The sequence below is a fragment of the Bos javanicus genome, chromosome 6 (genome assembly GCF_032452875.1).
Source record: "Bos javanicus breed banteng chromosome 6, ARS-OSU_banteng_1.0, whole genome shotgun sequence".
In the NCBI taxonomy this organism is placed as follows: Eukaryota; Metazoa; Chordata; class Mammalia; order Artiodactyla; family Bovidae; genus Bos; species Bos javanicus.
This window is the reverse complement of record NC_083873.1, coordinates 44,385,690-44,397,081: the sequence shown is the minus strand read 5'-3', so window position 1 is coordinate 44,397,081 and position 11,392 is coordinate 44,385,690. Positions and strand designations below refer to the sequence as shown.

The window sequence follows — 11,392 nt, the reverse complement described above, 5'->3', positions numbered from 1 at the left end:
TAGATGTATACATAACACAAATTTGGGCAGTTAGAGCAAACACTGACTTTGCTTTTGAGGGGGATGAAAGATATGGTCATGGAACAGCAGTGCTCTGATGGGCTCAGATCTTTATGTGAGAGTTTGGTGGGGGTTACAAAGTCTGGGTTTAACTCCCACTACTTTGTAGCTGGGTGATCTTGGGCAGGTTATTTAGCACATCTGAGCCTATTTCCACATCTGTGAAATGGGTTTAGAGTCTTGATTCTTCCAGAATTGTCATGAGGAATAAATCTATTCATTCAAATAGTAAAGGGGATCACAGAGACAGAATTAACTTGTCCTAGGGTGAAGGTGGGACCTGAGCCCAAACAGGGTATCAGTAAGTGGCTGCAGGAACAGAATTTAAACTTGAGCTAAAGTGTATATTAAAAACACTTTACAGTACTCTGTAGAAATATTATCTAAAGGACTTTATTCAGATAGGAAGACTAAGAAAGCCCAGGCATTGGGCCTAATTTCTATTTTCTAGCCCCTTTACATTTAATATGGATAAGCATGAGATTGTACAAGGTTAAAGGCAGGAGGGTATGAAGGCTGTTTCCCTCTTTCTCCCAGCCCAGAGCTCCAGGAAACAATAGACTGAATGATGAATGTTCTATTCAGTATCTTGCAAATATTGAATAGAAGCCCCTCTATTCAATATTGGCAAGATCAGCACTAATTTTCATAACTGAATAGACTTTCTGAGGGTCTAACACTTCTTAAAAACAATTGTATTTGATGAAGCCAGGTCATTTGGCATTATTTGGATCTGAAGTTAGTACATTAAATTTTGTCCTTCAATGTTCATTCTGACGTGACATTTTAGAAAAAAAATCTGTTCCCCCTTTATTAAAATCTTTAGTGGTCAGTGTGATTAGGTACCACTGATTTGAAACACCATTCTTCACGAACACAGGAAAGAGGATGGTGACTTTTTTAAAAAAGGATCATTTGATGTTTCTTTGAAAAACATTTGATGTTTCTTTCAATCTCAGAAAAATAAAACAGGTATTTAGCCAGAAGTCGAGTCTGTTTTCTCAGTCTCTACTAGGAGCAATGCTATTTCCAAGAAAACAGAATCTGTCTTTCTAGAGAGATCCTTTTCTCTTGCTTTATTTCCCCTCTGAAATTAGGAGCCAATGTTTGTGACATCACTGGGTTGCTGTGGAAATGTTTATTTCACAGAGGATTTCGACCTCAAGTGGGGAATTTAAAAGAGGAAGTATGGAGTCTTGGAAGAACACAACTGGTTTGCATAAAAATGGGCAGCATTTTTGGAAGAAAGATTCGGAAAGAAAACAGGTTGTTCCTAGTTTTCCTGCGAGGATTCAAACACTTGTAGGAGTACCTTACACTGATACACCGATTTTTATTAGAATTCTACTTACTGTAAATATCTGAAAAAAGTTGGAGAGAGCAGGCTTTTTGCAGGGGGGAAAATTGGCTATTCCATTATTAAAATTGACAGAAAGGTTTGGTTCTAAAATGCCATTTTGGGGGCGGGGTTATCCGTTTACAATTTTATAACATACAATAGACTTAAGAAAATAGCTCCATTTAAACAACTATGACTCAAGGGGCCTGAGTTTCAATGCAGAAACTACAAAATCCTTCTGCGTTTTAAACTGTTAAATCAACAGAATGCCAAACTAGAACCTTTCTTCCTGCTGGGGCAGTATTGTCCCCTAAATCCACTTTCCAGTTCTCTCAGCCTAGCCTAGTTTGATGTAGCATTGACTTAGCTTAACTACAGCAACCGGCAAAAGGAAGTGGGTTTGCATTTGGGATGGGAGGAGGCGGCCACGGGTGTGTGTGTGCCTGCGTGATTGCGCGCGCGCGCGCGCGGGAGACGTGGGGCACCAGGAAAGGGGGAAAAAAAAAATCGAGACGTAGCAACTATATGAAAATAATTTCCCCGTGGCTGTACGAGTGGTCTCTGCAAGGGAAAGCAATTTTAGGAATTAAAAATAAAAAATCTTCAGAGAGGCTGGGAGGAGGGCTGGACAGGAGGGTGAGGGGCATAGCGGGGGACATGTGCCTCCTCGCCGGCATCTTTTCTTTTCTTGTACAGGCTTGGGGCGACCCCTCCCTAAACACCCACCTACCCGCCGCCCCCTGCTGTCCCGGGGCCCGCACGGCCCAGCGGGAAGGGCTGGCCGCTGGCCGTGGTGGGGCTGCAAAGGTCTGGCGGCGCGGGCTGATTTAGTGGCCGGGGCTGTAGTACAGGCTGTCCCCGGCAGCCGGCGGAGTCAGCGCGCCCACGTGACGGCCCCGGCTCTCCGGTGAGCTCCCCAAACAGACGCACACCCAGCCACACGCGCGCGCGCGCGCACACACACACACACACACACGCACCCCCGCGCGCACACGCCCGCCCGCTCTGCCTCTGCGCCCTCCATCCCGGCTCGCTCATTCTCTCGCCCTCTCGCTTCCCCTGCGGTCTCTCGCTCTGCGCGCACACACCACACACACGCACACGCACACACACGCGCGCACACACGCAGCCGGCACAGGCAGCAGCGGCGGCGGCGGCGGCGGCTGCTCAAGTCAGGACGAACCTCTCTAGGTACCTTCTTGAGAAGGCGGCGGCGGCGGCGGCAGCGGCAGCCGGAGCATCCCTCCTCCGCCGGAGAGGGAGCACCGCCGAGAGTTTCCATTCCCTTTGCCGTTCCCTTCCCCCTCCTTTTATTTTTCGAGAGAATTTCTTCTTCGCTTATTGGTTTAATTTGATTTTGAAAAATTTTGGTTGCTTGTGTGTGTGCTTCCCCCCCCTTCCTCATTTTATTTGCATCCAGAGCATGGCGGGCTGCGGGCTGTCGGAAGATACCTTCTTCTCTTCCTTCTTTTACAACTACGGCTCCTCCTGGGAAACCCCTTCCAACCAGGTAAGGGGTGGCTCGGTGCCTGGCGGCGTCGCGCCCCGTGCCCCTCGCCGTGCGCTCACTTGGCACTCGGCGGGGAGGCAGAGGCTTGGGAGGGGGTGGGGAGGCTGGGGGGCCAAGTGGGTCGCACCGTCTGGGTCAGTGCCAACCGGCTAGAGGAGGTGTCCCCCTTCCCCCAGCACTAGCTCTTTGGTCTCCAGGGTCTGTCGCGTCCCTCCCTTGTCCAATCTGCCATCCAAACCTTCCCCTTCCAACCTCCCAACCCAGCGGGAACCGGAAAGAGAGGCAGGAGCCGGCACGTTACCCCGAACAACTCCAGGCAAAACCAGGGAACTCGAGCGCAACCTTCCCCCAAGTCGCCGCGGGCGCCGCGCCCCTGTGCGCCCGGCGCCTGCCCGCCCTCCAGTTGCGCCGAGGGGCTGCAGAGCTGTGAGTCCCCCCGCGACGTGCTGTTCCCCCTCCACTTCCCCCGGGGCCCCGAGCCACCTCTTTCCCTAAAATGGCTGCAATCTCAAGTGGAGGCGTCCCCTGACCCCGAGGAGGGGGTGCAGAGTGGATGCTCCGGTGCCCATGACCCCACGCCTCCCCCGGCGCGCACAAGCACCCCACAAACACACACACTTAACTTTGATGACTGTGCAATGCAGTCCGGCTGCATCGTGCCCTCGACGCTCCCCGCCGCCGGCCTGCAGGTGTGCTTGTCGGTGTGACTTGGGGGGCGCGGAGAAGCTGGGGGTAGACGCCGGAAGGGGGGCGTGGAAGATGGGTGTTAGCGGGCCACGGGTAACCTGGAGAGACAGGCGTGTGCTCAGGGTCTAGGGGTGCAAAAGCTATTCTGGGAGCCAGAGCGAGAAAGAGAAAGGGGAAAAAAATACCTTTTAATTAAATAACTGTTGTAGTCTGCTGCCCCCACCGCTTGTTTGGTGAAAGTCTACAGGCATCTGTCATTTCCAAACTACACGGGGAAGTGGAGCTGGAGTCGAGGGAGGGGAGAGGGGGTGTGTGTGTTGTGTATGTCTGTCTGTCTGTCTGTGTGTACGCGCACGAGTCCAGGCTGGGGAAAGTTAGGGCGGGAGGCGAGGTGGAGGAGCAACGGTGAAAGGCAGCAGCAACTCGGTGGGCGGTCCGGGGTGTGGGGGATTCCCGGGCCCGCAGAGCGAGAGCTGCCGGGGGAGCGGGCCGGAGGGGCGGGTGCCGGGGCGGGGGCGTCGAGGAAAAGAACTCGTTCTGCCCGTCTCTCCCGGCCACTGGGGCGTCTCTTCTTACCAGCTCGCTCGCCAGCCACGGCGGCTAGCCCGGCTGCCCGCCGCACTCGCCGGCTCTGGCGCGCTCCTTGTTGGGCCCGGGGGACAGCGCGCTCCTGCGAGCTCCGGGCAAAAAAAAAAAAAAAAGCCAACCCCGCAAAGCAAAACAACTGAAAAATGAGCTCCGCCGCCCCCGCAGCACCCCCAGTTTCCAAAAAGCTGAAATCGCCGAATTCGTAGTCTCCGGGCGAAGACCTCGCGTCTCTGGCATGGGCTTTCCAGAAAGCGCCGTGGCCATCGAGTGAATAATACATAAGAGGGGCCCGGGAGCCTCACAGAGGCTCCTGTCGCCGCGGCAGCAGCAGCGGGAGACGGCGGCGAGCTCTGGCCAGACTGCCGGGCCGCCGCCGCGGGTGGGGGCATATGGGCAGCTCCAGGGAAGCGCGCGGGTCCCTGACCGGGCGCGGAGCTAAGGAAGGCGGAGGGGCGGGGGGCGGCCCGGGGGCACGAAGTTGGAGGTTCAGGGTGAGGCAGCTGGGAAAGCGGAGGCCCCGCTGTGAGTAGAAACTTGGAGGAACTGCCGAGGTGGTCGGGCGAGCGCCGGGTTTGGGCAGCTCGAGGGGGGCCCCGCTGCCCGAGGCCGGCGCTGGGTGCTTTCTCCAGGCCACCCTGCCTTGTCTGGTGGGGTTCGGGTGCTCTCCGTGCCTTCGCGTGCTGGCTCCAGATTTGCCGAGAGCCAACGACCCCTCCGGCTCTGCAAACTCCAGGTCTCCAGGAGCGGGCGTCCGGGTGCCTGCGTGTGTGTGTGTGTGCGCGCGCGCGTGCCTGTGTGTGTGTGATTGTCGATGAGTCAGAAACCAGCGCCAGCTGGTCTTTGAGGACCGAGAGGTGTAGGAAAGGCTTGAGCCACAGTGCATCCCGCACAAGCCCGGCCGGGACTCGGGATTCCTCGGCCGCGCCGCGCCTTCCCCACCCCCATCCCGCCTCCCCCAGTCCTGGAGTCAGATGCATTAGGCTAAGTTTCCAGGCGCGTACGTCCGACCTGCACCTACGGGCCGAGAAACTCAGGCACTTGGTTTTCCTCCCAAGGAAGAGAGAAAGGAGACTTGGGTGTAGGGACGCTCACAGTGATACAGCTTTACAGCGATGGGAGGTTTGGCAACATTTTTAACGAGATAGGAAGCAAGTCGTTTGAGAAGCGTAGCAAAGGGCTACGGCCGGATTTTGCAAGACAGGCAATCACGTGCAAACTCCTTGGAAACCGAAGGAGGTGGGCGAGAGGGGGTGGTGCGGGGCAGGATTGGAGTAAAGGAAGGAGAGAATCAAAGAAGGGGCGGGGGTGGCGTTAAAAAAAAAAAAAAAGAGGAAAACTATCGGTCTCTTCGGGTGAAGTTAGTTTAACTTAATTTGGAAAAACCTTTCCCCAAAAGGCAAGATCTTTCTTCTGGAAAGGGAAACTCACGTTGCTAAGAAAATCGGAAAGAATTTCTGACAAAGCAGCTGCTTTGTGCAGGGTGATTAGCTCGCGGGCCGGTACTGGGTGGCGCGCTACCCTTAGTGCAGTGAATTGCACGGTGGAGAAAGGGAGGTTATCTGAAATATTGATTGCTTCTTCCAGTGGTGCGGTATGAACTTTAAGATAAAGTACAGAAACAAATGAGAGATGTACATCGTTAGAGAAAGGTGCCCTCAAAGTGCTACCGAGGCTTTAATATCTGGTGGTAGGGGCAGTCATTCAGGCAGTTCATCCTACCAGGATTTGCGGCTTCTATCGCGGCCCTATCACCTTTTCAGGGATGAAGAATATGTAGGTTTAAGGACCTAGTCTCTTATTGATCGCTAGTTTGCATTTTCAGTATTGGAACTTGGGCAAAGGGCTAAGAAACCTGCTCCTTGACTGTACCTTCGGAGAAAAAGGATTAATTAAACAAAGGCAGCCCTAACTCCTATCTTGGACTCTGGGCAGGACTGCTAGGGGGAGGCCTGGGCCAAATTTGAAAGAGTGAGACTTATTCAAGATTTTTACCTGAATTGCTGCCAAAAGGCTTACAAATCCTCCATTACCTAAAAATAGCAGTGTTCTTCAAATATAATTTGTTTACTCCACCTCAATTAAACATAAAACCCTGTTCCTAGTGTTAGAACGTGCTTATGAAGGTAAGGGTTCACTGTACTAAAAAAAAAGTCAAGCTTTTTATTTCTAGATCAATATGATATGCTCTCAACATTTAATACCATGTAAAAGGAGCCTTTTTACAACATCAATAGCAGGCAGGCATGTCTCCCTAAGAAGCTCTTTTCCTGGAATTACAAGGCATTTTGATTGCTTTCATTTTCACAAGAAACATGATTATGACACCTCTGGTTATAAACAAGCAAGTGAAAAAAATAATGAAGATGGGGGTTCTTCATATAGAAACCTGGAAATTTGGGAGCAACTGGGGCGTTTATTCATTACTAAACACAAAAACCAAAACCCGGAAAACCCAAACACGAATCACTGCTGACTGGAAGGTTTTTACTTATCCTGTGACATTTTGTTATTAAAGCAGGGGGAGGGTGGGTTGGGGTGAATTTTTTGGAGAGAGCCCAATGTGTATTAGAGCCGAAACTGCATCTGTTACCATTTAAAAACTGGGAAATTCCATCTTATATCTGAAGAGACCATGTTGCAGAAATTTTGCACCCACTTGCCAACGTGCAAAACATACCATAGTGAGAGTGGGGGCGGGGGGGCATCTGCTTAGGTGGGATTTATTTCTTCAATTAGAATGAAAACCCCAATTAAAGTGTGTATGTGAAATGTCTCTGATTTGGCTCAGTGTAGCAGACAACAGACCATTCTTTAATTTACAGTTTCACGCCTAGGGATGGCAGTAGTGCAAGCTTCCAGAACCCGGCTCTATCTTTCTGTGTTGTGCTTTTTCAACCTGCAAGTCTCTCCCATACTTGTTCAAGCTTTCCAACTCCATCATGAAGCTGACCGCGCGCTGGTCATTCCTGCTGGCAGCTTGGACCTGGGTCACCTTCTTTAGCTGTCCTGCTATAAGCCCAAATTGAAGCAGGCCAGGTCTATTATGATATTGAAGCAATCAACTGAAAGTGAAAAATGAAGCCAATTAGCTGACTGCTTGGGTGTCCACGAGGGCAGACATCTGACTTTATTCACCCGATTGACCGCTTCTTTGGCTACTGGGTAGCTTAAACCTGAGTTTGTGAAAAAACCACCATCACCAGCAGACTTGACTCTGCTTTTGAACTTTTCTTCCTCTCCTGTCTCCTCCCCCCACCACTCCTTCAAATTGCCAGACTAGAGATAGAAAATGGCATCCTTATAAGGACACACACTATCTTCTCAGAGTGGACAGTCACTGTTTTGAATTCAGCCCTGGACTTTTGTTAGCCAAGACCTGTAATTCTTTTTACTCACTCTATCTTTTCAAGCAGGATAGATGTTTCAGTGCAAAATCATTAATGGATTTGGGTAAGTTGTTGAACCTTGTGCTGTCTATATTTTGGTGGGGGAGGGTGCTTGGCAGTCCTTCCATGAATATGGATAGCTGAACCAGAAGCTGTCCACTGAGGAACATTTCTTTTATCCAGTCCATGTACTATAAATAACTCAATATTCCGCCCCCCGCCCCCACCCCGCCACCTCTTTTCTGGGTGTTTCTTAATTCCTGAAGTGATAACACAGCTGGGATTCATTGAGGTGAGACAGAGCTTGGCAATGTCCTCCATTTGCAAGATTGTTAGAAAGCCAGTATCTTAAAGCTGAAAAAATGTAAACTCGGTTTATTCTTTTTTTTTTAATTTAATTCTCCTGAAGATGAATGTATGAACTACAAATTAGTTTTTAGGTACATTTCTATAGATTTACCTTAATTACACTTTTGAAATCTACCTCTAAATCCAGCTTACCTGATTCCAGTTTTTCTATCCCTGGATGGATTTCTCCTATGTAGAGAGAAAAGTAAAAGAGACTTGGAATAACTTGAGTTTGTTGTGGATCTTCCAGTAAAGGTAGCTTTTTTAAGGCACCAGTTTGAAAATATTGTTCTCTTTTCTGTATAAAGTTTTGTTAGCCTAAAACTTGGGAACCAAAGTACAGTGACAATAGCTAATACTGTTCCAAATAAAGTAATGTGACTCATTTACTCTCCACAACATACGAGTAAGATGCTTTTATTATTGTTTCCATTTTATAGATGAAGAAAGTAAGGCAGAGAGTTAAGAACCTTGCCTTAGACCTCAGTGCTAGTTAGGGACAAAACTGGGCCATCTTCTGCTTGCATTGCAGGAGACCTGGGTTTGATCCCTGGGTTAGGAACATCCCTAGAGGAGGGCACAGCAACCCACTCCAGAATTCTTGTCTGGAGAATTCCATGGACATTGGAGCCTGGCAGGCTACAGCCCATGGGGTCACAGAGTTGGACACGTTATGAGTGACTTTCACTTAATTAATCTATAGCCAGATATAGTTCTGTTTGGGAAAGAGGTGGAATCTTCTCTTTTGGTGAAATCAGCCATAACTACCTGATGCTTTTTTTTTTTTTCTTGGTGACGGACTAAATGCTTGAGTTTACCATTCCTTTTGATTTGAATAGTTGATCCAGGTTGAGAGATAGACAGGGTCTTCAGATTGCCAGCTGCCACTAGCAGATAATTACGGTTTGGTGGAGGGCTCCTTTTGAATGTATGTGGGTATCAGGAAAATACAACTTTATGAAGAAATATAATTCTAAGATACTTGAATACAATAATTTTATAAATAATCATTTAGATGCACCAAAACCCTAGCTCATAATATATATGTATAGTTATGTATGTGTGTGTGCACATATTTTTAAGGCATAGCTCTCCTTTTATCATTTTGGGTTTGTTCTGTATATAGTTGTGCTTGAGATTAAGACTGAAATTTACCTTTCTGGTCACGGCCATGTTATAACAGGTGTCTTCTGTACCAATTCATGCACCTAACATTTATGTCCATCATGAACTAATGCCTTTTAGTGGTTCATCCCTTGTATCGTGATCTTCCAAAATATAGTTGTGGGAAGGGGAGGGAAAACATTAAATGTCAGTAGTTACAGCAAGACAGTCTCAACGAAGAGGGCAAAGAGTCTCTCTCTAGTTTCACGTTCTGGCAGCCCTGGCGGAAATGTAAAAGTGCAGGGTTTGCATTGGAATGAGAATGGGGTCACCTACCCTTTGTAGTCATCATCAAGGAAGCAGAACTTCCTCCCAGAGAGAGAGACCATAGGAAATCAATGATCACACTTTGCTGGCGGAAAGGTAAATGTGGACAGCAGACGGCATTAAATAAAAAGGCAGCAGAAAAGTGATTTACTCCAGACGGCAGTGTGGCTTTTTGGTTCCTTCAAAGAAGTCACATCTTTAACATAATTATATTAAAATCTTTCTTTCTTTTGAGATATATTTTTATAAGAAAAAAAAGGAAAGGAGAAAATACCATTAGGTGATGCTATCGTCTTTTCACTTGAAGATTGTTTTTTAAGGAAAGCAGAGTGTCTGGAATAGGAGAACTACGTCCCCCCTCCCTTCTTTTTTGTTTAAGAATTGACCTGATTTATTAGAGTTGCCAAATTTCTGTTTGTTTAGTCCATGTATTCCTTGACACAGAAGGGAAGTTTGCCATGGGGCAAGGCTCACCTTGACAAGGTGTTGCAAAGGATGCTTATATGGGAGAGGTGCAGAGAAGGGGGTGGTGATCACTGGGCTAAAGGGCAGTGTAGATGTGGAAGCTTAATGAAATATGCAAAACCAGTTGTGGGGTTCTAACATGCTGGCCCTCTTTAGCTTGCGCTTCTGATTGCTTTGTGAGCACATCTTCCTGTAGATTTGAAATATCGAACTGCAGGTAATAGCTGTGGGGCTAAGAATGTCTGGCTTATATCGGGGAGGAGATGAAACATCCATGTAATCTCTTGCCTGAAAGCGTATTGGAAAGTGTGTTAGTTGTGTAACACCGAAACAAAACAAGTCAAAAAAAAGCACAAAGAAAAGGAAAACTTGCACCAATACCCCCTACCACATTTTGATCCAATTTATTATTTCCAGTAGCAGTTCAGTCCCTAAAGTTAACAATGAATGATTATGATTCTGTAGTTTCGTTTACAGCATAAATTAGCATTTTGTTTTCTGTTACAGCTTTTGAATGAGGAATTATAATGTATAATTTGCTGAAAATAGATGTTATCATCTCTTAGGATGAGAACAACCACATAAACTTGAACAAATGATAAAAATGGAATCAATTACATTTCAAATGGAAGTAGTTTACAAACCTCCAAATACAAAGTGGCAGTAGTAGCTGGTTATTGTAACAAATAATTAGTTTTTTTAAACAACATTTATTCAATTCCATTGACGATTTGGTAATTGTTCACAGTCAACGGTAGCCCTCCCTCTTCCAAAATGAAATGTGGCGTGGAATGACTGCATTTTATAAACCACAGTTTGCTTCATTATTTAGTGTTGCAACCAGAATGTATATTTATTTGCAGATGTAACCCTTTCTGAGTAATAAGAAAACAGTGAATTGACTAAAATGATGCCACCAAGCCTGGTTGGTGGCTTAAGATGAACACCCAAGGGCTCATGGGTGAGAGTGTTTTCCGTTTGCAAAGAAAGAAAAGAAGCATACTGTCAGAATGGACGTGTGTGTCTCTGCGTGTCTGTGTGTAAGGGGAAACTTTTTAAATGATTTATCAAATAATAGATGAGGCATAATTTTACATCAGCAAGAATTCATTTCTCTGTCCCACTCCCATCACTGTACTTCCCATACCTTTTCCATCCTGACTTGTTTTCTCTGTGTAAATCTCACCTCCGTTGCCACTTCGGAAGCTCCATGTGGGAAGAAACCATGCCTTCTTCACCTCAGGATCCCTCATCATGCCCAGCCTGTCATAAACAAAACAGATGTGTTAGAAAATGGTTGAAATTTCAGAAAGCTTTTATGCCATTATGTGTCCCTTCGTTTATTTTTTATTTCATTTTTTAAAAGTCTTTATTGAATTTGTTACAACATTGCTTCTGTTTTATGTTTTTGCTTTTTGGGTGCAAGGCGTGTAGGATCTTAGCTCCCTGGCCAGGAATCAAACCTGGGAGCGTTGGAAAGTGAAATCCCAACCACTGGACCCATCAGGGAAGTCCCTGTCCCTTCACTTAATTGTTCTTTGCTCCATCTCTTAGGATGATGAGGACAATTCTACAGTG

The 11,392-nt window shown here is 47.4% G+C and overlaps 1 protein-coding gene across 2 annotated transcripts in view; it reads left to right on the top strand.

Moving 5' to 3' along the window:
• The first annotated feature begins 1,907 nt into the window (after window positions 1–1,907).
• The window catches only part of PPARGC1A (PPARG coactivator 1 alpha), a 718,583-nt gene continuing 709,098 nt past the window's right edge, over window positions 1,908–11,392 (top strand). The window contains exon 1 of one of the 2 annotated variants that reach the window (XM_061419795.1): window positions 1,908–2,909. The gene's annotated coding sequence lies outside the window, so the exon portion shown is untranslated. The remainder of the gene's footprint in view (window positions 2,910–11,392) is intronic. The other variant, XM_061419799.1, reaches the window with a different exon arrangement.